The sequence below is a fragment of the Scyliorhinus canicula genome, chromosome 17, assembly GCF_902713615.1.
Source record: "Scyliorhinus canicula chromosome 17, sScyCan1.1, whole genome shotgun sequence".
NCBI classification, from domain to species: domain Eukaryota; kingdom Metazoa; phylum Chordata; class Chondrichthyes; order Carcharhiniformes; family Scyliorhinidae; genus Scyliorhinus; species Scyliorhinus canicula.
Genome location: NC_052162.1, coordinates 119,739,084 through 119,766,311, shown reverse-complemented (window position 1 = coordinate 119,766,311; position 27,228 = coordinate 119,739,084). Strand labels below are relative to the sequence as shown.

The 27,228-nt window shown below is 46.0% G+C and overlaps 1 pseudogene; it reads left to right on the top strand.

Moving 5' to 3' along the window:
• LOC119951560 lies at positions 1-25,866 on the top strand (annotated as a pseudogene).
• Positions 25,867-27,228: the final 1,362 nt, after the last annotated feature.

The window sequence follows — 27,228 nt, the reverse complement described above, 5'->3', positions numbered from 1 at the left end:
TTCTCCCTTGGACATGAGCAGTACCGGGTCGCTGGCGGGCGGGAGATCACTGAGCGGCTTCTCGCTCTGGCCGGAGCTGTCAGCCGGTTGCCTGGAAACCTTGTCTGGAGGTGGTGTCGGGTGAGGAGGAACAATGAGCGGCGCCGAACCTGCGCACTGGAACCAGGAGACGTCACCTCTGAGAAGCTGATTTCTATTGGTTGATTCAGGCAGGGGTCCATTGTGACGACATAAAACGGAAGTTGGACTAAAACGTCCTCCTGTCTCCAACATCTGTGAGTAAAACACTCCCCCCCCCCCCCCCGTTTCCATTTCTTTTCTCGTTCTGACCTTCAATTGGTCACTTGCAGCAACTGAAGGGAAAGGAAGTGAATCCAGGTCTCTCTCTTAAAGACATTGACATCCTTTGCTCCCTCAGCTTGACACATTTATTTGTCTGGCTAAAAGGGTGGTCTCTTTCCTAATGTTCACAATTTAAGGCCTAGTTTTCCCAAGAGATGGCCGACATTTAAGGGAACAGTAAGTTAATATAGGACAGAGATATGTCTTATGTCCTTACATGATATAGATTAGATATATTGTTTGTAGTTCTGTACTAAATTACATTTAATATTATTTCTAGTTTTGTAACATAGTACTGTAATTAGATTTATTGTCACATGTTCCGAGGTATCGTGAAAAGTATTGTTCTCCGTACAGTGCAGCCAGCTCATTCCATACATGAAAAACATAGATCATAAGATAAATACACAATTTAAATACATAGACATTGGGTGAAGCATTCGGAGTGTAGTGCTGCATAGTGGTTAAGATTCATGGAGAGTTCAGTTCATAGTCATTCAGGTGTCTGGTAACAGTAGGGAAGAAGCTGTTTTTGAATCTATAAGTTCGTGTTCTCAGACTTTTGTATCTTTTGCCCAATGGAAGAGGTTGGAAGAGAGAATGACCAGGGTGGGATTGTTAGGTGTGACGTCGCTCGTGTTTGATCAGGTTGGATGAGGTTCTAAAGCTCTTTGTGCAGTGAGAGCAGCTGAACGGTCTCTCCTCAGAGTGAATGCGCTGGTGGGACATCAGTAACTGGGAACTTTTGAAACCCTTCCTGCAGTCAGAGCATTTAAAGGGCCCGTTCTTGGTGTGAGTGACATTGTGGTTCAGCAGGCTGGATAATTGAGCAAATCCCTTATCACACACAGAGCAGATGAATGGCCTCTCCCCGGTGTGAATGCTCTATAGGGGCTGGTTTAGCTCACTGGGCTAAATCGCTGGCTTTTAAAGCAGGCCAGCAGCACGGTTCGATTCCCGTACCAGCCTCCCCGGACAGGCGCCGGAATGTGGCGACTAGGGACTTTTCACAGTAACTTCATTGAAGCCTACTCGTGACAATAAACGATTTTCATTTTTTCATTATGTTCTTATGTAACTTCTATGATTCTGTACTGACAGTGATGATTCCTTTTCCAGGATAATAGAAGAGGAGGAATTACAGACAGAAATCTCAAAAATCACGTCTGAGATCTGTCAGATTCACTGGATTCGTTGGGGCCTGAATATTATTGGCCTTTGAATCTAGAAGGAGAAATGTTTGTCCAATCTGTTAGCTTCAAAAGATTTTAAACATCAGTGTGACTGGAAAAGCACCGAGACACACACACACCCGAGTGAGAGTGTTCCAGAGCACTGACTGTGGAAAGAGCTTGAACCAGTTACACAGTCTGAGAAAAACATTGCACCATTCACAGTGGGGAGAGACCGTACATGCGTTCTCTGTGTGTGAATAAGACTTCAACAGTGTGATTGTCCGACCTGGGCAGACACGAGGAGACCCCAAGCATGGAGAAACCGTGGAAATGTGGGGACTGCGGGAAGGGATACAGAGCCCCTTCTCTGTTGGAGATTCATCAACGCATTCACACTGGGGAGAGCCCATTCACCTGCTCTGTGTGTGGGAAGGGATTCAGTCGTGCATGCACCCTGCAGAGACATCAGCGAGTTCACACTGGGGAGAAGCCATTCACCTGCTCTCAGTGTGGGAAGGGATTCAGACATTCATCAACCCTGCAGAGACATCAGCGAGTTCACACTGGGGAGAAGCCATTCACCTGCTTTCAGTGTGGGAAGAGATTCATTCAGTCATACACTCTGCGAACACATGAGAGAATTCACACTGGCGAGAGGCCATTCAACTGCTCTCAGTGTGGGAAGGGATTCTCTCAGTTATCGCACCTGCAATCACACCAGCGAGTTAACAGTGGGGAGAGGCATTTAACCTGCCGTCAGTGTGGGAAGGAATTCACTCAGTTATCCCACCTGCAGTTACACCAGAAAATTTGCCCTCGGAAGAAGCCATTCATCTGCTCTCAGTGTGGGAAGGGATTCACTCGGTTATCCCACCTTCAGAGTCACCAGCGAGTTCACACTGGGGAGAGGCCGTTCACCTGCTCTCAGTGTGGGGAAGGATTCAGTGATTCATCCACCCTACGGAAACATCAGAGAGTCCACACTGGAGAGAGACCATTCTCCTGCTTTCAGTGTGGGAAGGCATTCAGTGATTCATTTAACCGGAAGAAACATCAGCGACTTCACACTGGGGAGAGGCCATTCACCTGCTCTCAGTGTGCGAAGGGATTCACTGTGTTATCCAAACTGAAGTCACACCAGCGAGTTCACACCAGGGAGAAGCCATTCACCTGCTCTGTGTGTGGGAAGGGATTCAGACAGTCATCCAACCTGCTGAGACATCAGCGAGTTCACACTGGGGAGAGGCCATTCACCTGCTCTCAGTGTGGGACAGGATTTTATGATTCATGGCGCCTGCTGAGACACCAACAATTTCACAAGTGATTACAGGAGTTGGATTCTGCTGTTATTGTTTCTGTTCTCAAATCCATTCAGGATTATATTTCATTGATTCTATCAGTTGGCCAATGGGGATGGTCGGATTGTTTCTTTTTGCTGGACTGCTGGTCTCACAATTTGCCTCCAGTAGGCTGATGCTCTTTGAGCTTCGTTGCAATTACTTGGTTTCAAATTTCACAAGGATCAAAGCATGAAAGGGTGTTTGGAAGTTAGAACTCGTTTCTTTCCCATTTCTGTTTGGAGTACCCCAATGCATGCCACGTTGCCATGAAGATGGGCTCTGGTGGTTACATGGTTTTTTAAAATATCTGGGTGTTTCTGACAGAAGGAAACTGTTGAGGTATGAGGAGCAAGTTGTCTGTGTGGATTGGTAAATTAGAATAAAAGGTATGATGGTAGACAGGCAATCACTAGCTGTTTAGGAATTGTTATGTATTTATATAAAATAAAGATTATTTTGAGCAACAATAATCCAACAGGAAAGATGATGCAACTGTGGCTACAAGAAAAGCTAAAGATTCCATTAGATCAAAGGAAGAGCCTCATAAAGTGGCCAAACTATTAGCCTGAGGATTGGGAACATTTTTTAGAATTCAGCAAAGAAGGACCAAGAGACTGATAAAGAGAAAATAGAATATGAGAGCAAATGGGCAACATAAAAACTGACTGGAAAAGCTTCTATAGGAATGTGGAAAGGAAATGATTAGCAAAGACCAATGTGGGTCCATTCCAGGCAGAGACAGGAGAGTTTATAATGGGGAATAAGGAAATGGCAGAGAAACTAAACAATGTGTGTCTGTCTTCACGGAGGAAGATACAGAAATTGTCCCACAAACACGAGGGAACCAAGGGACGAGTGACCACTAGAAACTGACCGAGATTGGTATCAGTGAAAAAGTAGTCCTGGAGAAATTAATGTTGTTGAAAGTTAATAAACTGGGGCTTGTTTAGCACAGTGGGCTAAACAGCTGGCTTGAAATGCAATAGCAGCAGCGCAGGCTCTATTCCCGTACCAGCCTCCCCGAGCAGCCGCCCGAATGTGGCGACGTGGGACTTTTCACAGTAACTTCATTGAAGCCGACTTGTGACAATAAGCGATTATTATTATATTTCCAAAAGCTGATACTCTACATCCCAGAGTGTTGAAAGAAGCGGCTGTAGAGATAGTGGATACATTGGCGATCATCTTTCAATATTCTGCAGTGACGTCATCGCGAAGCCGATGTATTCTTATTGGCTGATTTAGGACGAGCTCCTTTGTGATGTCACAATGTGGAGGTTGGACAATGAGTTTCAGACTAAAACTTCCTCCTCTGGGCAACATCTGGGAGCAAATCAATGTCTCCCCCTTTCAGAAGGTCATCAGATATTGGTGCAGAGTTAGGCCATTTGGCCCATCGAGTCTGCTCCACCAGGATGATGTGGAGATGCCGGTGTTGGACTGGGATGAGCACAGTAAGAAGTCTTACAACGCCAAGTTAATCCTGGCTACCACCAGGATCCAACGCCGGCATCTCCACATCAAGAAGGGTGTTGACAATGGCACATTAAGAGATCAGAATGTGCCTTTGTTCTGCCATTAGCACATTCTGATCTTTTAATGTGGCAATATCAGCACCCTGCATAGTAATTTATATGAACGTCTGATGCATTTATTTATAAGAAACAATAATGAAATTTGAGACATATGATTCACACATGATTGTAAGTAACAGCTTCATAGACTGTGTCGCGACTAACTGTGTAAAAGAGGTGACTTTAATGTGAGCGGCGAGTCAGTCTTAGATTATATAAAATTGGTCTCTTCCTTCATACATCGGAATAAAGCTTTGAAACCTGATTCTGAGTACCTCCTGGTGGGGACTGGATTGTGCCACAATCACCATCACCATTCTCAACCTCAGAAGTTTCTGTTTCACGATTTACTCAAAAACACGATTCTTTCGCTGAAGACAGTTCATTACATAATGATACTGAGAATCAATTATGAAAACACTGATTAATCATCCCCAGTGCATTTCCCAGGTTCAAACACCTCCGGTTACCATCCAAGACCCATATTTTGCTTCAACTTTCAAATTGATGAACAGTTTGACTATTTTCACATCACCTATCAGCAAACTTACCTGTCCTCTGGAATCTGTGGCTAGTATTTTGTCGATCTTGAAACTCGGCCACAATGGAATCCTCCATCCTTTACCTCACTGAGGGTAGTCTGTATTTAATACGAAAGTACTTGGAAATGAGTATTTTCCACAACACGTGCTTTTAAAGAGCAGCATGATGAGGAGAGAGGTTTTCTCATGGAATTGAAATTCACATCAACAACAAAGTTGTTGGTTCTGTAATAAAACATAATTGTTATTATTTTTAGTTTTGCGATATAGTTGTGTATCTATGTTATATTTTTCCAGTCACAGAGTGATTAGAGCACAGAAGGAATCCATTCATTAATTTGAAACCGTACCGAATCTGTTGAGCCAACCAGTCAGTGCAATTACCCCTCTATAACCATGTTCCGCTGCAAGTTTAGTTCCTTCATGCGCCCATTTGAAATCAGTAATCATCGCAGCTTCCGCCAACCTCATAGAGAGGAAGTTAGAAGTCCTGACAACTTGCTCCTAAATAAAGTTTTTCCCACACACCCATCTCTAATCAAGCTATACAGTTTGGCAGCACAGTGGTACAGCTGCTCACAATACCAGAGACACAGGTTTGATTCCAGCCTTGGATGTGACTTGGGTGACATATCCTTTTGGTAATGTGGTGACCAGAATTGTAGGCAATATTCCATGTGTGGCCTAACTAAGGTTCTGTACAGCTGCAGCATGACTTGCCAATTTTTATACTCAATGCCCCGATCAATGAAGACAAGCATGCCGTCTGCCTTCTTAGCTACCTTATCTACCTGCGTTGCCACTTTCAGTGATATGTTTATTGTAATTTCCCAATCTACCACAGACAACTTGTCCCTCAAACCATGACAGTTTCCTTCTGCGAGAAACACCCAGATAAATTAGGCAAAAGAACCATGTAACCACCATAGCCCATCTTCATGGCAACATGGCTGCTTTTGGAACTAAATATCTTCCAACGTGCAAACACCTTTTCATTCTGTGCTCCTCGTCAAACCTGGAACCAGGTAATCGCAACGAGGCTCAAAAATGGTCAGCCCACCGGAGGCAGAGGTGTTAGACCGGCCAGTCCAGCAGAAAGAAACTCTCCAATCATCACCATTCACCAGATGTCAGAATGAAAAAAATGCAGTCCTGGATGTCAGTGAGAGCCGAAACAATAACAACAGAGCCAACATCTGGAATGTATTGTGAGCTTGTTGCAGTCACAACAGGTGTGATGAATCACAAACCCCCCTCCCCTGAAGGATCTTAGGATTACAAAGTTTATTCAATTCAGGGTTACCGGTTGTTCTTGTACATTGCTGAAACTCAGTAGAAATTCAAATTAAAACTTGTTATGTGCAAATAAGAATTGTTTTATTTGGAGTTCATTGGTTACAACTTGAAAATTATTTAAAAGGTAGTTTGTAGACGATTTAATTTTCTTCAAAGAATCACAGGAATTATCTTCTGAGACAATCACCCGAACACAACTTTAAAAGTCAAAGTCTGAAAATGAAATATGAATACAGAACTCTTTTCTAACTCTCTTCCTTTACTTTCTCTGTCTCTCTCCTTTTCTTTCTTTCTCGCTTTCTCTCTTTTTCTCTCTGGCTCTTTTTCTTTCTCTCTCGCTTTTCCTTTCTCTCTTTTTCTTTCTCTCAAAATGGTGGCCAAATCGTCCGTGGATATACTATTTCATATCTGTCTTAAGCGATCCGATCACACCCCAATATAATCCTAATTGGTTTGGGTTAGACTCAAACACATTTGATTTGATAGCAAGCTGTCCATCTTCACGATGTAACATTACTTCCAATTGTTGCCTGCTTGTATATTTTTCATGGGATATTGTGCTTTATCAAAACCAGCAAAAACTGGTCTAATGCTGACCTACCTATTGCCACAATGGAGACCTCATGCTGACCTCACTGCTGCAACAATGGAGACCTTATGTTATCTCGTCATGCTATGCTAGGCATAATTCCGAAAATATAATTCAAACTGTCTTTTATAAGATTGTTTCAATGAGAATGTTGGAATCAAATATATATATATTATATTTGATTCGATGTTTTAACTGTCCATTTATTAAAAACAAGGCAACACAGTCTAAAATGTTTCAGCTTGTATAATCATGGAATGTAATTCACCCTAATCTCAAACGGCGTGAGAATCGTGCAATCATTCATTCTTATTCCTCATTGCCATGGATTCAACCCTTGTCCTTGGAAAAATGTAATGATCTTATCAGACTTCTGTGTTTTGCAAACTCATGACTGAAAGTTTGGAAATTATATAGTTTCTTTCATTTTAAATCTGGGAATTAATATTTATGCTTTAAGCAGCTTTTTACCTATATTAAGTGTATTTAAAATACCTGGCTTCTACAGTCGGCCCTTTGATAAATCGAAAGATCAAGTGAGATGTATCAGAATAAGATAAAAGACATCATTAAAGCGATAGGATAGGTAAAAGCGCAAAGAATAATTCTTTCATATTGTCATTGCAGATTTAAACAATAGAATGGAAACTTAACATTGCAACAACTATTTCAACAATAATCATTAAAATTCTTAAAGAATCATTATTACAAAATAACAATGAATAAATTAGTCAAATTTGATACTGATCCTTTTTGTTTAATATTAGTTGGGAGGTTAAGATGTTGAGGTTTGTTGTCAGGGTTAAATTGAAGTTGGTGCCATCCTGAAAAGGTGTTTAGTGGATAGCCTGCAGATTTCCATAAGTTTATAGATTTTTGGATGTCAACCTGGTACATCCCATTTTCACATGTATATGCTCCAGAACGGGTCACCACAGAGCGAGGGATACTTTGATAGATGTACCATTCTGCTGTTTCTGAAGCATTAAAGGGAATAGTTAGAAAGGGAATACCCTCCCCTGAGTTAGTAGGGGTTGCAATGCATGCCCAACAATTAGAAATGTTAAAGTTTTCAGCATATATCTTAGATGTGTAAAGGAATGTGTTCTTATTCATTTCTGATACAACATTGACAAAGTCAATCAAATAACTGAAAATTAAAACTGCGGCAAACATTTTACTTGTACGCGCGCTTCACGTGCGATGCGTGAATCTAACTTTTCTTTCCTTTTAACTTAACAGCGGATTGGGTGGTGAGAAGGATTACGAAAGGACCTTCCCACTTTGATCCCAAAGGTTCCTTTTGCAGCTTTTTGACGTACACTTCTTCACCGGGCACCAGGTCGTGTCCACCCTCCGGAGGATCGCCCCACGCAGCTAACACCTGTTGAGAAGCAGAGCTAACAGCATTTGTTAGATTTTGGCAGTAAGACAGCAAAGCATCACTCATTAAATTACAGTCTGCTTTCCGCAAGTCAATAGTTCCTGGCAGAGACATTGGTCTGCCTGTGATGATTTCAAAAGGACTCAGGCCTGTTGTTCTGTTTGGTGTTGCTCTAATACTGCATAATACTATTGGCAAAGCTTGGTCCCAATTCATGCCTTCCTGGCTGTATTTAGACAGTCTTTCTTTCAAAGTTCGATTCATACGTTCCACTTGTCCTGATGATTGTGGATGATAAGGACAGTGTAAATTCCAGTTAATGTTTAGTAGTTTACAGACTTCCCTACAAACAGCTCCTGTAAAGTGGGTTCCATTGTCTGAGTCAATGCTAGCTGGTACTCCCCATCTGGGAATAAAGTCTTTGCATAGCACTTTGGCTGTATGGGCAGCTGTCCCTCTTCTAGCTGGAGCAGCTTCCACCCATCTGGAGAATTTATCCACTATTACAAGGACGTCATTGTACTTTTGACATTTAGGAAGAGTGATGTAATCTACTTGTAAGTCCTGGAATGTACCTGCGGGAGCAGGAGCTCTTAATTGAGGCATTGATGTTATAGGACCCAAGTTATTCTTTTGACAGGTTACACATCGGTTTGCTACCAATTGTGCATGTTTTTTTGAATCCTTTACCACACCAACTTCTATGGAATCGATCCATCATTTGTTGAGGTGCTATGTGTCCCCATGAATGAATTTGTTGAGCTAAGAAGGGCATTAGTGATTGCGGTGCGACTGGTTTACAAGTTTGAACTTCTCTCCAAATTTCATCATCATATGGTTGAATACCTGATTCAAACCATGTCCATTTTTCTTCCTTTGTACAATCATTCTGCATTTCACGTAAATCATGTAATAAGGTGGTTACTCCCAATTTGTAAATGTGACTTGATTCCTGATGCCAATGAGAGGCACAAAAGGAGGCAGATCCCTTGCAGCTTGGTCCGCAAGAGCATTTCCTCTTGCTTCCATAGTGTCCTCATGAGTATGGGCTTTACATTTTAGAACTGATACTTCTTTGGGCAAGGTCATAGCTTCTAGAAGATCTCATACTTCCTTTCCATTTCGGATAGGTGTACCTGCTGTTGTGAGAAATCCTCTTTTTCTCCACAGTTGGCCAAAATCATGTGCTACTCCAAAACCATATCTGGAGTCAGTATAGATGTTAGCAGTTTTATCTCTTGCCACATGGCATGCTTCTGTAAGTGTCTTTAATTCGGCCTGCTGAGCTGATGTAGCTGGGGGCAAACTTCCTTCAGCTAATACTTTGTATGGGCTTGTGACTGCCCACCCAGCTTTCCTGATACCCTTGTCAATAAAAGAGGAACCATCAGTGAATAAGATTAAATCTGGGTTCTGTAGTGGCTCTTCTACTAAGCGTACTTCTTCCATTTCCTCTATTATTTTCACACAGTCATGCACTTCTCTCTCTCCCTCCCCTTGTTCCTTGGGAAGTGGGAGCAAGGATGATGGGTTTACAGGACTGGCTTTGTGAAAATATAGGTTGGGAGCTTCCAAAACTGCTGTCCATCTAGTCCATCTAGCTGATGTAACTTGTGACACTCTGTTCATGGATAGTAGAGAATGGACTGAATGTGGACATTTAATGATTAACTTTTGGTCTAGAACAAGTCCAGATGTAATCATTACAGCTCGACATGTAGCTTCCATGGCTCGTAAACAGCTCCCAAATGCTAGTGCCACATTGTCAAGTTTAAGGGAATAGTACCCAACTGGTCTTAACTGATCACCATGTTCTTGAGCTAGTACTGCAGTCATGTAACCATCTCTTTCATGTACAAACATGGTAAAAGGTTTTCCGTTGTTTGGAATACCTAAGGCTGGTGCTGAACACAGGACCTTTTTCAAATTCAGAAATGATTGTTTCTGTTCAGAATTGAGTTTAATTTGGTCTCTTGATTTTCTGTTTCCTTTTAAAAGATCATTCAATGGCTGGCATAACTGAGTATAAGAATTAATCCAATTTCTGTTAAAATTACAGAGTCCCAAGAAAGATCTGACTTCCTGTACAGTTGAGGGTTCTTTAGCTGCTTTGATGGCAGCTGTTCTGTTCTGAGTAAGTTCCCTTTTGCCTTTGGAAATTTTCTGTCCCAAGTAAACAACTTCTTCCTGGGTAATTTGTGCTTTGGCAAAGCTAGCTTTGTGACCATTAGTACTGAGGTGGTTCAAGACCACCCGTAAGTCCTTTTCATGGTCATCTTTTTTTTTTTTTTTTTTTCTTTTTTTTTAAAATAATTTTTATTGAAAGAGTTTTTCCATACAAACATTTACCCCTACTATTTTTTAAATTATATACAACACAATCCCTCTAGGCAAATATCCCTCCCTCGCCCGCCCTCTCGCGCGCACCAGTCCTCCCCCCCCCCCCCCCCCCCAAGCAACAACTTAACAAACAAGGCAGCCTACAGTTTCAGACATGAGCAGCGAGCAGACTTGCCCGCGTTACAGTCGTGCATGTCCCCCCACGACCATTGCTGCCCCCCCCTCCCCTCCCCTCCCCCCTGTCCTCACCCCCAAAGAACCGGCTCATCCTTGTCCCCGTCATGTGAGCTCTATGCAACACCTTAAATTGAATGAGGCTCAGCCTCGCACACGAGGAGGAAGAATTGACCTTCTCCAGTGCATCCGCCCACGTCCCGTCTTCTATCTGCTCTCCCAGCTCCCCTTCCCACTTGGCTTTCAGCTCCTCCCCTGATGCTTCTTCCGCCTCCTGCATTATCTTGTAGATGTCTGATATCTTCCCCCCTCCGACCCAGACCCCCGAGAGCACCCTATCACTCGCCCCCTTACTGGGGAGCAGGGGGAACCCCTCCACCTGCCGTCTAGCAAATGCCTTCACTTGTAAATATCTGAACATGTTTCCCGGGGGGAGCTCAAACTTCTCCTCCAGCCCTCCCAGGCTCGCAAACCTCCCCTCTATAAACAGGTCCTTCAGCTGCCGTATGCCCACCCTGTACCAGCTCTGAAATCCCCCGTCGATGTTCCCCGGGATGAATCTATGGTTCCCTCTTATTGGCGCCGCCAACAGACCTCCCATTTCCCCCCTGTGTCGCCTCCACTGCCCCCATATCTTGAGGGTGGCCGCCACCACCGGGCTCGTGGTGTACCTCGTGGGGGGGAGCGGCCATGGTGCCGTTACTAGGGCCCCCAGGCTTGTGTTGCCACAGGACGCCCTCTCCATTCGTTTCCAAGCTGCCCCCTCCCCTTCCATCATCCACTTGCGCACCATTGACACATTTGCCGCCCAGTAATACCCCGAGAGATTGGGTAGTGCCAGCCCTCCACTGTCCCTACTCCGCTCCAAAAAGACCCTCCTCACCCTTGGGGTGCCGTGCGCCCACACGTAGCTCATGATGCTACTCGTCACCTTTTTGAAGAAGGCCCTAGGGAGGAAGATGGGCAAGCACTGAAATAAAAACAGGAACCTTGGGAGGACCGTCATTTTGATTGACTGCACCCTCCCCGCCAGCGACAGCGGTACCATGTCCCACCTCTTAAATTCCTCCTCCATCTGTTCCACCAGCCTGGAAAAGTTCAACTTGTGGAGGGTCCCCCAGTTCCTTGCCACCTGCACCCCTAAGTACCTAAAGCTCTTTCCTGCTCGCTTGAAGGGGAGTCTCCCAATACCCTCTCCCTGGTCCCCCGGGTGTATCACAAAAACCTCGCTTTTGCCCAAATTTAGTTTGTACCCCGAAAAGTCCCCAAACTCTGCTAATAGTTCCATTATCTCCGGCATTCCCCCTTCTGGGTCTGCCACGTACAGCAGTAGATCATCCGCATACAGCGATACTCGATGTTCCTCCCCTCCCCTAGTCAGTCCTCTCCACCCCCCTGAACCCCTCAGTGCCATCGCCAACGGTTCGATCGCCAGTGCGAAAAGTAGGGGGGATAGGGGTGTGAGGTAAGGAAGTACAGGATTATCACCCAGCAATGATGAATTAAGGGGAATGTAAATCCAGCTCAGGCTGCTTTCAGATTGGAAAGGGAGCTAAAGTGTGTCCTTAGAGCTGGTGAATATTGTGGCTTTGGCAGTTTCTCTGTAAAGTACTTCTCATTCATTCCCTCTCTTTACAGCACGGATAGAGGCCCTTTGGCCCATTCATAATAATCTTTATTATTGTCACAAGTCGGCTTACATTAACACTGCAATGAAGTTACTGTGAAAATCCCCCACTCGCCACACTGTTTGGGTACGCACAGGAAGAATTCAGAATGTCCAATTCATCTAACAAGCTCATCTTTCGGGACTTGTTGGAGGAAACCGGAGCACCTGGAGGAAACCCACGCAGACAGGGGGAGAACATGCAGACTCCGAAGCCGGGAATCGAACCCAAGTCCCTGATGCTGTGCAGCAACAGTGCTAACCACTATGCTACTGTGCCGCCCAGAAGATTATTAGATTACTAATTCTGGATGAATTGTGTCCCAGGATGCTGTGGGAGGTGAGGGAGAGATAGCAGTGGCTCTGACCCAATGTTTTAACCATAAATTAGGCCTGTAATCCGTAGAATTTAGAAGGTTAAGGTGTGATCTGATTGAAGTATTTAAGATATTAACAGGGAAAGACAGGGTAGATAAAGATAAACTATTTCCACTGGTTGGAGATTCTAAAAGTAGGGATCATTGTCTAAAAATTAGGGCTTGACCGTTCAGGAGAGATGTTCGGAAGAACTTCTTCACACACAGGGTGGGAGAGGTTTGAAACTCTTTCCCACAAACAGCAGGTGAAGCTGCATCAGTTGTTAAGTTTAAATCTGAGGTAGAGTTTTGTTAAGCAAAGATATTAAAGGATATGGAGTTAGATCACAGATCAGCCATGACCTCACTAAATGGCAGGACAGACTCGAGGGGCTGAATGGCCTACTCCTGTCCCTATGTGTATTTCTGTGATTCTGAAATTCAGACAATAATATGACAGGGAGCAAGCACGGTGGCACAGTGGGGTTAGCCTTGCAGCCTCACGGCGCCGAGGACCCAGGTTCGATCCCGGCTCAGGGTCACTGTCCGTGTGGAGTTTGCACATTCTCCCTGTGTTTGCGTGGGTTTCGGCCCCACAACCCAAAAATGTGCAGGCTAGGTGGATTGGCCACACTAAATTGCCCGTTAATTGGAAAACAAAATGAATTGGGTACACTAAATTTAAAAAAAATAGAATACCATGACAGGGAAAGAGTTCGGATTAGAACCTGAGTTAGTCCGAGCTGCAAACCATCCCCCCAGATCCTTGCCCTTCATGGATTTAATGAAGGCCAAGGCGATAGTTAGATTATTGACAGACTTGACGGAGTTGTTGGATACCATTTTTTGGGTCTCGGGATAAAGCCTGACGTAATTCATGACCCACAGGCTTGAGCTGCCTTTGAACTTCTTCGAAGCCTCGACACTTTGTTTGTGTTGCTGCCGAAAGTCCTGAATCCTCCCTCTCTCCTGGAGCCAGACGCCACCTCACCGTTCCCTCTCCAGGACATTCTGGCGATCTTTCCAGTTGTGGAAGGGAATGATTACAGGCCTGGGATGAAAACTATCCCTCGGCCTCAAAGACAGGATCCGATACATCCTTTCTAATTTGAAACACCCAGGCTTCACATCCAGCTTGAGAAAACGTGGCTTCCGGTCCTCGAAGAACTAACGGGAGCCTTACCATCCACACATTCTGACAGGCCGTCAACTCGGATGTTTTTTCTCCGACACTCGGTTCTCCAAATCCTCCAGGACCTCCGCCAATCACTCAGCTGGTTTTCAAAGGACTGAATTCTTACCTCTGTGGAGGAGGCATCTTGCTGAACGTTCAGGATTCTCTCCTCCGGATCATCGAGCCTCTTCATGGCGTTTTATAGCTGGGCCTCATAAGCTCACAGATATTGAGTCAGAACACTCAGCCTCTGGTCAGTAACACGGATAATGTCGCCAGTCATTATTTTCGCCACCTCTTGAGAGAGCCCCAGAGAGCGCGGGGTTGAGAGACTTCCTGAGTGTCAGGCCGCATTGTTGAAAAGGTGGCTCCATTCCCCGCTGAATCCACCTGCGCTGTTTTATCAGCGCATTTCTTCACTTTTTACAGCATAATCCTTCCAGACCGAACCCTGAAGTCTTCCAGGGACATAACAAATATTAATTCAAGGATTAGGTAGATGAGTGCCAGGCAATCAGGATAAGTGACAGATCATAGGTGAGTGGCACCAGAACTTGCGGAAAACCAGCTACTCCCAGTGTCACATGCCCCCCCCCCCCCCCACCACCACCAAGTTATGGGGAACCGGCAGGAAAATTGAGAAAAACCTGAGATGAGGAGGGATTTCTTCACTCGAGGATGTGGTGAAGGTTTGGAATTCTCCACCTCCGAGAATTCTGGAGCTTCAGTCGTCAAGTATGTTCAAGACACAGATTGACAGGTTTCTGGATATTGAAGATGTCGAGGGACATGGTGATAGTGTGGGTAAACGGGGCTGAGGTAGATCGGCAAAGGATCCCATTGAATGGTTCAGGTTCGATGGGCCGAATGGCCGACTGCAACTCATATTTGTTGTGATCTCCTGGATAGGAAGCTGTGAGCTTGGATCTGTCAATCAACATAAATCAACATGAATTCTCCTACAGGAGAATTGGGAGGGTGAATATTAGATACAGCAGAGTGGAGAGTGTGTGGGATGGAGATTTACAGCTCTCAGGGAATAAGAGAGAGGAAAAAAATGTGACACAGAAACTAGCATTGTGTATTCTGAGTTTCAATCCTGCACTGACAGTGATGAATTTTGTAAATTGTTTCTTCCAGGATATTAGACAAGGAGGAATTACGGACAGAAATCTCAAACGTTACGTCCCGATCTGACAGCCACTCCCTTCCTTGGAACCTGAATACCATCGGGCTTTCAATCTAGAAGGAGAAATGTTTACCCGAACTGTTAGCTAAACATTTCAACCATTAGTGCGACTGGAAAAGCACCGAGACCCACACAATACATACCCGAGTGAGAGAGTTCCAGTGAACTGACTGTGGAAACATCAGTGTGACTGGAAAAGCACCGAGACCCACACAACACAACCCGAGTGAGTGTTCCAGTGAACTGACTGTGGAAACATCAGTGTGACTGGAAAAGCACCGAGACCCACACAACACACACCCGGGTGAGAGAGTTCCAGTGAACTGACTGTGGAAACATCAGTGTGACTGGAAAAGCACCGAGACCCACACAACACACACCCGAGTGAGAGTGTTCCAGAGCACTGACTGTGGAAAGAGCTTTAACCAGTTACACAGCCTGAAAAACATAACAAGCTTCAGAGTGAGGAGAGACCATACCCGTGTTGTGGATGAGACTTCAACTGACTGTCCAACCTGGAGAGACGTGAGGAGACCCAAAACATGGAGAAACCGTGGAAATGTGGGGATTGTGGGAAGGGATTCAGAGTCCCATCTCAGCTGGAAATTCATCAACGCAGTCACACCGGGGAGAGGCCATTCACCTGCTCAAAGTGTGGGAAGGGATTTACTCAGTTCTCCAGTCTGCAGACACACAGCGAATTCACACTGGGGAGAGGCCACTCACCTGCTCTCAGTGTGGGAAGGGATTCGCTCGGTTATCCACCCTGCAGACACATCAGCGAGTTCACACAGGGGAGAAGCCATTCACCTGCTCCCAGTGTGAGAAGGGATTTACTCAATTATATCACCTGCAGAGACACCTGCGAGTTCACACTGGAGAGAGGCCATTCACCTGCTCTCAGTGTGGGAAAGGATTTACTCGAGTATTCAACCTGCAGTCACACCAGCGCGTTCATACTGGGGAGAGGCCGTTCACCTGCTCTCAGTGTGGGAAAGGATTTGCTGAAGTATCCAACCTGCGAAGACACCAGCGAATTCACACCGGGGGGAGGCCATTCACCTGCCCTCAGTGTGGGAAGGGATTCACTCAATTATCCAACCTGCGGACACACCAGCGCGTTCACACTGGGGAGAGGCCATTCACGTGCTCTCAGTGTGGGAAGGGATTCACTCGGTTATCTCACCTGCGGACACACCAGCGAGTTCACACTGGGGAGAGGCCATTGATCTGCTCTGTGTGGGAAAGGATTTACTCGTTTATCCACCCTGCGGAGACACCAGCGAGTTCACACTAGGGAGACGCCATCCACCTCTCCATGTGAGACAGGATTACATGTTTCATCGCACCTGCTGTGACACCAACAATTTCACAATCGATTACAGGGGTTGGATTCTGCTGTTATTGTTTCTGCTCTACACCCAGGACAGCATTTTGTTCATTCTGACAGGTGGTCAGTGGGGAGGGTCGGAGGGTTTCTTTCTGCTGGACTGGCCGGTCTCACCACTTTGCCTCCAGTGGGCTGTAGCTCTTTGAGCCTTGTTGCTAATGCCTGGCTTCAAATTGCACAAGGATCTCCGAGTGAAAGGGCGTTTGGAAGTTTGAAGATATTTAGTTTTCATTTCTGTTTGGAACCCCACAAAGCGTGCCATGTTGCCATGGAGATGAGCCCTGGTGGTTACATGGTTCTTTTGTATAATTTATCTGGGTGTTCCTCACAGAAGAAAACTATCAGGGTATGAGGGGCAAGTTGTCTGAGGTGGACTGGGAAACTGATTGGTACAGGGAATACCTAATATTTAAGGAATTATTACATATTTATCAGGGGTTGGTCAGCTCAGTTAGCTGGACGGCTGGTTGGTGATGCAGAGCAAAGCCAACAGTGAGGATTCAACTCCCGTACTGGCTGACTTTATTCATGAATAAACTTTTCAACCAGACCCCTTGCGTTGAGGTGTGCTGACCCTCGGGTTAAATTACCTCCAGTCAGCTCTCTCTCTGTCAAAGGGGAGAGCAGCCGGACTTCCGTTTGCGGCTATGCAGAGCTAAGCCGCACGTTCGGCAGCTCCTGCCAGGAACGGACTTTTGGGCTCTTTTAAGGGCCCCCAGCGGTACTTGCTCGACGGTTCCCGACGTGGGAAGGTGTCTGCAGCAGATCCCCAGTGGTCTATGGTCCTGACCAGGAGTGGGGCCAGCAAAATAGCGGTGGCAGCGCCTAAGAAAAAGCGGGGGAAGAAAATCAAGATGGCGGAGGCCTCGAGGAATGGAGGCAGTGTGCGCAGGTGCAGCAGGAGACTCTCCAGCGCTGTTTTCGGGAGCTAAACATGGAGCTGCTGGACTCGCTGAAGGCGAATACGGACAAGCTTCTGGCGACGCAGACAGCCCAGGGGGTGCAGATCCGGGAGCTCCGACAACAAGCATCCGGAAGGGAGGATGAGGCCGCGGCTCTCGCTGTAAAGGTGAAGATGCATGAGAAGCTCCATAAGAAGTGGCAGGAGAGGTTCGAGGAGATGGAGAACGGGTCGAGGCGGAAAAATTTGCGGATCCTGGGCCTCACGGAGGGGCTGGAGGGGTCAGACCTGGGGGCCTATGTGGTCGTTTTGTTGAACTCGCTGATGGGAGCTGGGTCCTTCCAGGGGCCCCTGGAGCTAGAGGCGGCCCACAGAATACTGGCCAGGAGGCCCAAACCGAATGAGCTGTCACGGGCGGTGCTGGTGCGGTTCCACTGGTTCGTTGACCAAGATTGCGTGCATAGGTGGGCCAAGAAGGAGCGGAGCAGCAAGGATGGGAGAACACGGTAGTGCGGATCTACCAGGACTGGAGTGTGGAGTTGGCCAAGTGGAGGGCCGGGTACAACCGGACAAAGGCGGTGCTCCACAGAAAAGAGTGTGAAGTTTGGCATGTTACAGCCGTCTGTGGGTCACCTACAAGGACGGCACTTTTATTTTGAGTCCCTGGAGGAGGCGTGGGCCTTTGTGCGGGCCGAGAAGTTGGACTCTGACTGAGGGTTGGGTGTTTGTAAATAACTGTGATAACTTTTGGTGGGAAGGGTCTCTGTTTTATGCAATTTTAAGCTGTGTGTGTGTTGTTTCTAGGGTGGGTGGGATGCTGTCTTTTTTTTTGCGGGGTCGGGCAGAGGGAAAGCGCCGGCTTTTCTTCTGTTTCCCGCGCTGAGAGTGGATGGGGGGGGGGGCCGTGGGGAACGGGCCGAGCGAGGGGTGGGGGTACCGGGTTGCTGCTGAAATGGCCAGGAAGGTGCTGGAGTCTGCAGGGGGGGCCGGGGTGGGGGTTTGCCCCCGTGGGGAACGGGCCGAGCGAGGGGCGCTGGCCTGGGGCGGGCAGGGGACGGGTTATAGCTAGTCGGCAGGGGAGGGGGGCAGGGAGCCCTCTGATCCGGCTGATAACTTGGAATGTGAGGGGGCTGAATGGGCCGGTCAAACGGACCCGGGTGTTTACGCACCTGAAGGGGCTGAAGGCGGACGGGGCTGAATCTCTACATTTGCTCACCATTCTAACAGAAGGCAGCTAAGAAGATGGAGGCTATCATGGAGGATCCGTGACCAATGAATGTAACACAGTTAAGATCATTCCTCAGGTGAATTAACCAATATGAGAAATTTGATTCAAAACCCTGCTTAAACAATGACCTAATTTGTTGTGCATAAAACAAGCCGAGCAATGGACACCAGAGTGTGAAAAAGCACATCAGTCAGTTAAAGAAACACTGAAGAATTCAGGAGTGTTGGTCCATTTCAACCCAAAGTTACCATCACAACTTACCAATGATGTCTCGCCGTACGGTGTTGGGATGGTGGTGTCACACATACCACCTTCAGGGGAAGAAAGACCAATAGCTTTCGTCACAGACCTTAACAAGTGCTGAATCAGGTTACATCCAGTTGGAGAAGGAGCACTGAGTATTATTTATGGTGCGAGATTTCACCAATATCTCTGTGGTCATCACTTCATATTGCTAACGGCACACAGGCCCTTAACTATTTTGGGCCACAGAAGGTTTCCTTCATTGGCAGCAGGGAGACTTCAACCATGGTGTTACACATTGACTTTGCAGGGCCATACGAGGGGCACATGTTGATGATTGTCATAGATACACACTCCAAATAGCCTGAGGTGGTCCTAATGAAATCAACAACTGCAGAACAAACCATCGAAAATCTCGATGTGATTTTGCCGTCAGATTTGGGAAACCAGAACAAATTGTAAGTGATAACGGTCCACAATTCACAGCTCAGGAGTTTGAGAACTATCTAAAGATGAGTGGTATCCAACACATAAAATCAGCACCTTACCACCCATCCACAAATGGTTCAGCTGAAAGGTTTGTCCAGTCCTTGAAGATGCACTGAAAACCTTCAAGGACCAAGGTTCATTAAATTGCCGACTAAACAGTTTCTTGGCGACGTCTCGCAACACCACACACACGACCAGACAGAGTTCCCCAGCTTTACTACTATTGAAGAGGAAGCTGAGAACGACACCTGATCAACATTTCGCCCGGAGACGTCTGAGATAGTGTACCACAATCAGCAGTCACAAACCTGAAGAGAAGGGAATCCCAAAAGATGCTTTTTTGGACAAGGAGAGCAGGTTTTGGTATGCAGCTGCACCACCAGCGAGAAGAGGGTCCCTGTAACTGTGTTATCTGAAACTGGCCCTGTCTCCTACACTGTGCAAACTGAAGATGAGCGAGTGTGGAGACGACACAGATCAGTTGTTAGTGACACCCATCAATGTGCCAGCACCGTGTGTGCTAGAACTACCTCAGGATGAACCGCCATCCATACTACCCGATCATGTGTCTGCGACTTCTGATCAATCCGCAGAAACTGAGATTTCTGAAGAACCCCATGCTGCTCCTAATCTTCTGTCTGCAAAAGAGACTATAACACCTTCCAGGGGAGAGACATCTTCTGAAGACCCGGAGAGGACATCCAAGGGCAAGAAGAACCAAATCCCTTAAGTGAGCCGGCAACCAGTGCAGAATAGACACCCGCCAGATCGTCTTTCCTATTGACTGTATAATTACTGTGTAATAATTCATTGCCTGCCCTTGTGTATATGTTTTGATGATGATGTAAATGTACTTTTTTTGATTTGATTTATTATTGTCAAATGTATTAGGATTCAGTGAAAAGTATTGTTTCTTGCATGCTGTGCAAACAATGCATACCGTAAATAGGGAAGGAAGGAGAGACTGCAGAATATAATGTTACGTTACAGCAAGATCTAGAGAAAAGATCAATTTAATAGGAGGTAAGTCCATTCAAAAGTCTGATGGCAGTAGGGAAGAATCTGTTCTTGAGTCAGTTGGTACGTGAGCTCAAACTTTGGTATCTTTTTCCTGACGGAAGAAGGTGGAAGAGAGTATGTCCGGTGTGTGTGGTCCTTAATTATGCTGGCTGCCTTTCCGAGGCAGTGGGAATTGTAGACAGAGTCAATGGATGGGAGGCTGGTTTGCGTGATGGATTGGGCGACATTCACGACCTTTTGTAATTTCCTGCGGTCTTGGGCAGAGCAGGATCCATACCAAGCTGTGATACAACCAGAAGGAATGCTTTCTATGGTACTGTGGTTGATTGTTGTTATGGGACCTTAGAGACAAAGGGGGAAGAGATGCTATATATTTGGGGTTGCTGTTATGTTGTTACGTGGCCACTTTAAGAGTCACGGGTATAGTTTGTGACATCAGTGGCTGCTTCACAGACTTTGCCTCCGTCTAGATCAAACCTTTGTCGAGTTAACAGCTCTTCAATAAACCTAATGTATTTCCGTTCAACCCCACAGGCTACAACTTCACATTCTTTTGTGCTGAGAATGCAGAACATAGCAGTGAAAATTAATGTTTAAAGTAGTTCAGCTAACAGTTTTATTTTATAAACTTCTTTTTACATTTATTATCCAGTGAATTCTGCCTTTGTCTTAATTGGTAGTGAAATGAAATGAAAATCCCTTATTGTCACAAGTAGGCTTCAAATGAAGTTACTGTGAAAAGCCCCTAGTTGCCACATTCCGGCACCTGTTTGGGGAGGCTGGTAGTCTGTCTGAAACAGAGTGAATTTATTAAATGGTAAGTTGGGGGTGGCTGAAATCAATTAAATTCCAGATAACACAAATCGTCAATTAAAAAACTTGCATTTCAATAGCGCCTTTCACAATCACAGGATGTCCCAAAGTGCTTTACAGCCAATTAAGTACTTTCGAAGTGTAGTCACTGTTGTAATGTAGGAAATGCAGCAGCCAATTTACACACAGCAAGATCCCACACACAGCAATGTGATAATGAGCAGATGATCTGTTTTTAGTGATGTTGATTGAGGGATAAATATTGACCAGGACACTGGGATTAACTCCCCTGCTCTTCATCAAAATAGTGGCGGTGGGAACTTTTACATTCACCTGAGAGGGGCAGATAGGGCCTCAGTTTAACATCTTATTTCAAAGAAGGATGTTCTGACAGTGCAGCACTCCCTCAGTGCTGGGACAAGCACTGCTCTCAGGTCTCTGGACTGGGATTTGGTCCCACAACCTTCTGACAGGTGAGAGAGCTACCCACTGAGCCATGGCTGACACTATAGACAATACAAAGTTAGAAAGGGAAAGTTACCCTTTAAATCCCCCACCCTTTGCCTCCGGTGCCTAAATCTAATAATAAAACCCCCAGTATAAATAACATGAATTTGACCGACAAATGTAGAAGTGTTGGTTTAGAGCCATAAGTTTCGACTTCTCATGTGAGCCTTGGGTACTTTTCTTTCTTTTAAATAAATTTAGAGGACCCAATAATTTTTTTCAAATAAGGGTCAATTTAGCATGGCCAATCCACATAGCCAGCACATTGTGTGGGTGAGACCCACGCAGATACGGGGAGAATGTGCAAACTCCACACGGGCAGCGACTTGGGGTCGGGATCGAACCTGGGGCCTTGGTGCCATGAGGAAGCAGTGCTAACCACTGCGCCACCGTGCCGCCTCTCGGGCATCTTTTTGCCTCTCTATTGCTCGTGTCAATGACAACCAGGCGACGGAGCTGAGGCCTGAATTTGGCTGAGACTAAGTGGACCTGCACCCCAGTTGGGAAACTGCTTTGCACTAATAGAGAGACAGGAAGGTGCTGGAGGACTGACTGGGAAATGGGCCCCCACCAATTGTTATATCGGTCAGTCAGAGTGAAAGAGAAACCCATCTCTTTAAATACAATAGAACTGAGTTTTAAAAAGTTATCACTGTCGGTACCGGGTAGAAATTCAGAACGGGCAATTCTAATTTCTATGGAACATTTTTTTCCTCTCTCATTCCCCAAAAGCTGTAAATCTCCATCCCACACACTCTCCCTCCATTCTCACTTTGCTGTATCTAATATTCACCCTCCCAATTCTCCTGAAGGTGCTGATTCAGGCTGATTGACAGATCCATGCTCACTGCTTCTAGTCCTGGACACAGAGACTGAAAATCTTCATGTCGTCTCCCAGACAGATATATGTCTACATAACTGGACTGAAAATGTGTGCAGCATACAGACTGGATTTACTTCCTTTCCTTCAGTTGCTGAAAGTTACCAATGTTCCCCCAGAATGAGGAAAGAAATGGAAAGGGGGAACATGAATTTCCTCCCAGATGTTGCCCACATGGGTCAAACTTTTGCATTGTGACGTTAAAATGGAACCCTGCCTGAAGCAGCCAATAGGAATCACTCTGCTCCGCAGTGACGTCCCGGTGTTCCAGTGCGCAGGTCCGGCGGGTGTACCCTGGAGCCCCGACCCCGCCCGTTCTTCCCCCTCCCCTGCAAATCCAGGAGACGGTTTCCAGGCAACCGGCTGCTCCGGCCAGAGCGATGAGTAGCCGGGACCTCCCCCTCTCACCGGGACTGCGCGTGTTCAAGTGTGAGGGGAAGTTGCGCATGTGCGGGGTAGAGGCCGCTCACTGACCTTCCTGCGCGAGCTTTGTGTGAATGTCCATTGAGCTTCACACAGACTAAAACCTCCTCCTGTCTCCAACATCTGTGAGTAAAACACTTTCTTTTCTCCCCCTTTCCATTTCTTTTCTCATTCTCACTTCAATTGGTGACTGGCAGCAACTGAAGGGAAAGGAAGTGAATCCAGGGATGGTGCACATTCTGAAAGGCTTGGCCCAGGTCTCTCTCTCTTAAAGACATTGACATCCTTTGTTCCCTCAGCTTGACACATTTATTTGTCTGGCTAAAAGGATGGTCTCTTTCCAAATGTTCACAATTAAAGGGCTGGTTTCCCCAGGAGATGGCTGACATAGAACATAGAACAGTACAGCACAGAACAGGCCCTTCGGCCCTCAATGTTGTGCCGAGCAATGATCACCCTACTCAAACCCACGTATCCACCCTATACCCGTAACCCAACAACCCCCCCTAACCTTACTTTTTAGGACACTACGGGCAATTTAGCATGGCCAATCCACCTAACCCACACATCTTTGGACTGTGGGAGGAAACCGGAGCACCCGGAGGAAACCCACGCACACACGGAGGACGTGCAGACTCCGCACAGACAGTGACCCAGACGGGAATCGAACCTGGGACCCTGGAGCTGTGAAGCATTTATGCTAACCACCATGCTACCGTGCTGCCCCCAAACATTTAAGGGGACAGTGAATTAATATCAGACAGAGATATATCTCATGTTGTTACATGGTACAAATTAGATATATTCTGTATGGTTCTGTAATAAAGTATGTATATTATTACTTCTAATCTTGCTATGGTGTACTGTAGCTACATTATATATTCCAGTCATTTCTTCCCTCAGAGGGCTGATAGTCTCTGGATTTCACTTCCAAAGGGACCAGTGTTGTCTGGGGTCATTGAATATTTTCAACAATGTGTTTGACAGATTTCTGATTGATGAGGCAGTCAAGAGTTATGGATAACAGGCAGGAAAATGGAGAGAGTGCTGAGGTGAGGGATTTCCTCATTTAAGGATGTGGTGAAGCTTTGGAGTTCTCTCTCTGAAGAGCTATTGATCCTCAGTCAAGTATTTTCAAGAAATTGAAAGGTTTCTAGATGTTGAATATATAAAGTAATATGGGGGATAGTGGGGGAAAATGGTGCTGAGGTAGATTGGCCAATGATCTCATCAAATGGTTGAGCTAGCTTGATGGGCCAAATGGCTGGCTGCAGCTGCTACTTTTTATGGTCCCAGTGTCCTGCAGAGGAAGCGGCAACCTTGGATCTGTCAAATGGCCTGAATCAGAACCTTCAGGAGAATTGGGAGGATGAATATTAGATACAGCAGAGTGAGAATGGAGGGAGAGTGTGTGGGACGGAGATGGTATTTGGGGAACGGATGAGGAAAGAATGTTCCAGTGAAAGTAGAATTGTCTGTTCAGAGTTTCTGTCCTGTACTGACAGATGTCTTTTGTAATTTGTTTTTACAGGACATTGGAAGGGGAGGAAATACACACAAAAATCTCAAACCAAATCTCTACATTTGACAGAGTCTTTCAATTCCTTGGGACCTGAATATTATCAGCCTTTGAATGTGGAAGGAGAAATCTTTGCCTGATCTGTCGGCTTCAAAATATTTTAAACTTCAGTGTGACTGGAAAAGCACCGAGACACACACATCCGAGTGAGAGCATTCCAGAGCACTGACTGTGGAAAGAGCTTTAACCAGTTACACAGTCTGAATGAATATCACACCATTCACAGCAGGGAGAGACCCTACCCTTTTTCTCTGTGTGAACGAGGCACAAACCATGGAGAAACCGTGGAAATGTGGAGACTGTGGGAAGGGATACAAAGCCCCATCAGAGTTGGAAGCTCATCGACGCAGTCACACTGGGGAGAGGCCGTTCACCTGCTCTCAGTGTGGGAATGGATTCATACAGTTCTCCCACTTGCAGACACACCAGCGAGTTCACACTGGGCAGAGGCCATTCACCTGCTCTCAGTGTGGGAAGGGATTCACTCAGTTCTCGCACCTGCAGTCACACCAGCGAGTACACACACAGGAGAGGCCATTCACCTGCTCTCAGTGTGCAAAGGCATTCTCTCACTTATCAAACCTACGGGTACATCAACGTATTCACACTGGTGAGAAGCCTTTCATCTGCTCCCAGTGTGGGAAGGGGTTCAGTGATTCATCCACCCTGCGAATACATCATCGAGCTCACACAGGGGAAAAGCCATTCATCTGCCCTCAGTGTGGGAAAGGATTCACTCACGTATCCAACAGGCGGGTACACCAGCGAGTTCACACTGGGGAGAGGCCATTTACCTGCTCTCAGTGTGGGAAGAGATTCATTGATTCATCCACCCTGCGGACACATCAGCGAGTTCACACTGGGGAGAGGCCATTCATCTGCGCTCAGTGTGGGAAAGGATTCAGTGATTCATCAACCCTGCAGACACACTTACGAGTTCACACTGGGGAGAGGCCATTTACCTGCTCTCACTGTGACAAGGCATTCAGTGATCCATCCCACCTGCGGAGGCACCAACAAGTCCACAAGTGATTACAGAAATTGGATTCTGCTGTTGTTAATCCTGCTCTCAATTACATCAAGGATGGCATTTTGTTAATTCTGGCATATTGTCAATAGCGATGGTTGGAGGATTTATTTCTGCTCGACTGTCTGGACTAATAACTTTACTTCCAGTGGGATGATTCTCTTTGAGCCTTGTTGTGAATACCTGGCCAAATTTCACAAAGAACAGATTGAAAGGATGTTTGGAAGTCAGAAGGTATTTAGTTTGCATTTTTTTATTTTTTATTTTTTTATAAATTTAGATTACCCAATTATTTTTTCCAATTAAGGGGCAATTTAGCATGGCCAATCCACCTACTCTGCACATTTTTGGGTTGTGGGGGCGAAACCCACGCAGACACGGGGAGAATGTGCAAACTCCACACGGACAGTGACCCAGAGCCGGGATCGAACCTGGGACCTCAGCGCCGTGAGGCGGTTGTGCTAACCACTAGGCCACCGTGCTGCCCTAGTTTGCATTTTTTAAAAAATAAATTTAGATTACCCAATTATTTTTTCTATTAAAGGGCAATTTAGCATGGCCAATCCACCTACTCTGCACATTTTTGGGTTGTGGGGCCGAAACCCATGCAGACACGGGGAGAATGTGCAAACTCCACACGGACAGTGACCCAGAGTCGGGATCGAACCTGGGACCTCAACGCCGTGAGGCGGTTGTGCTAACCACTAGGCCACCGTGCTGCCCTTTTAGTTTGCATTTCTGTTTGGAACCTCCGAAAGCATGCCACACTGTCATGAAGATGGGCTATGGTGGTATATAGTTCTTTTGTTTAATATATCTGGGTGTTTCTCGCAGAACAAAACTATCAGGGTATGAGGGACATGTTGTTTGAGGTGGACTGGGAAACCACATTAAATGGTATGATGGGACACAGGCAGTAGCTAATATTTAAAGAAATATATATCTACCAGTGGGTCAGTTAACTCAGTTGGCTGGTTCATGATGCGAAGAGGCCAACAGCACAATTTCATCTCCAATACCGGCTGAGGTTATCCGTGAAGGGTCCAGCTTCTCAACATTGCCCCTCACCTGAGGTGCATTGACCCACAGGTTAAATCACCACCAGTCAGCTCCCTCTGTCAAAGGGGAGAGCAACCTATGGTCTTCTGGGATTTTGGAGACTTTCATTTCACATATATACAACAAATATAGATTTCTTTAAGGATCAAAAATCCATCAGAAGAAGTGATGGAACCGTGGCGAACAAGGTAAATTAACGGTTCCATTAGATTGAAGGAAGAGGCCGTGCATTCCAGACCGTCAGTGGGCTGATGCTCTTTGAGCCTTGTTGTGAAAACTTGTTTTCAAATTTCACAAGGATCACACGGTGAACGGGTGTTTGGAAGTAAGAATATATTTACTTCACATTTCTTTTTTGAACCCCCAAAATTATGCTCGTACCATAGAGATGGACAATGGTGATTACATGGTCCTTTGTTTAATTTATCCCGGTGTTTCTCAAAAAAGAAAACTGTCAAGCTGAGGGCAAGTTGTCTGTGGGAGACTGGGAAATTACAATAAAAGACACGATGGTGGATAGGAAATCGG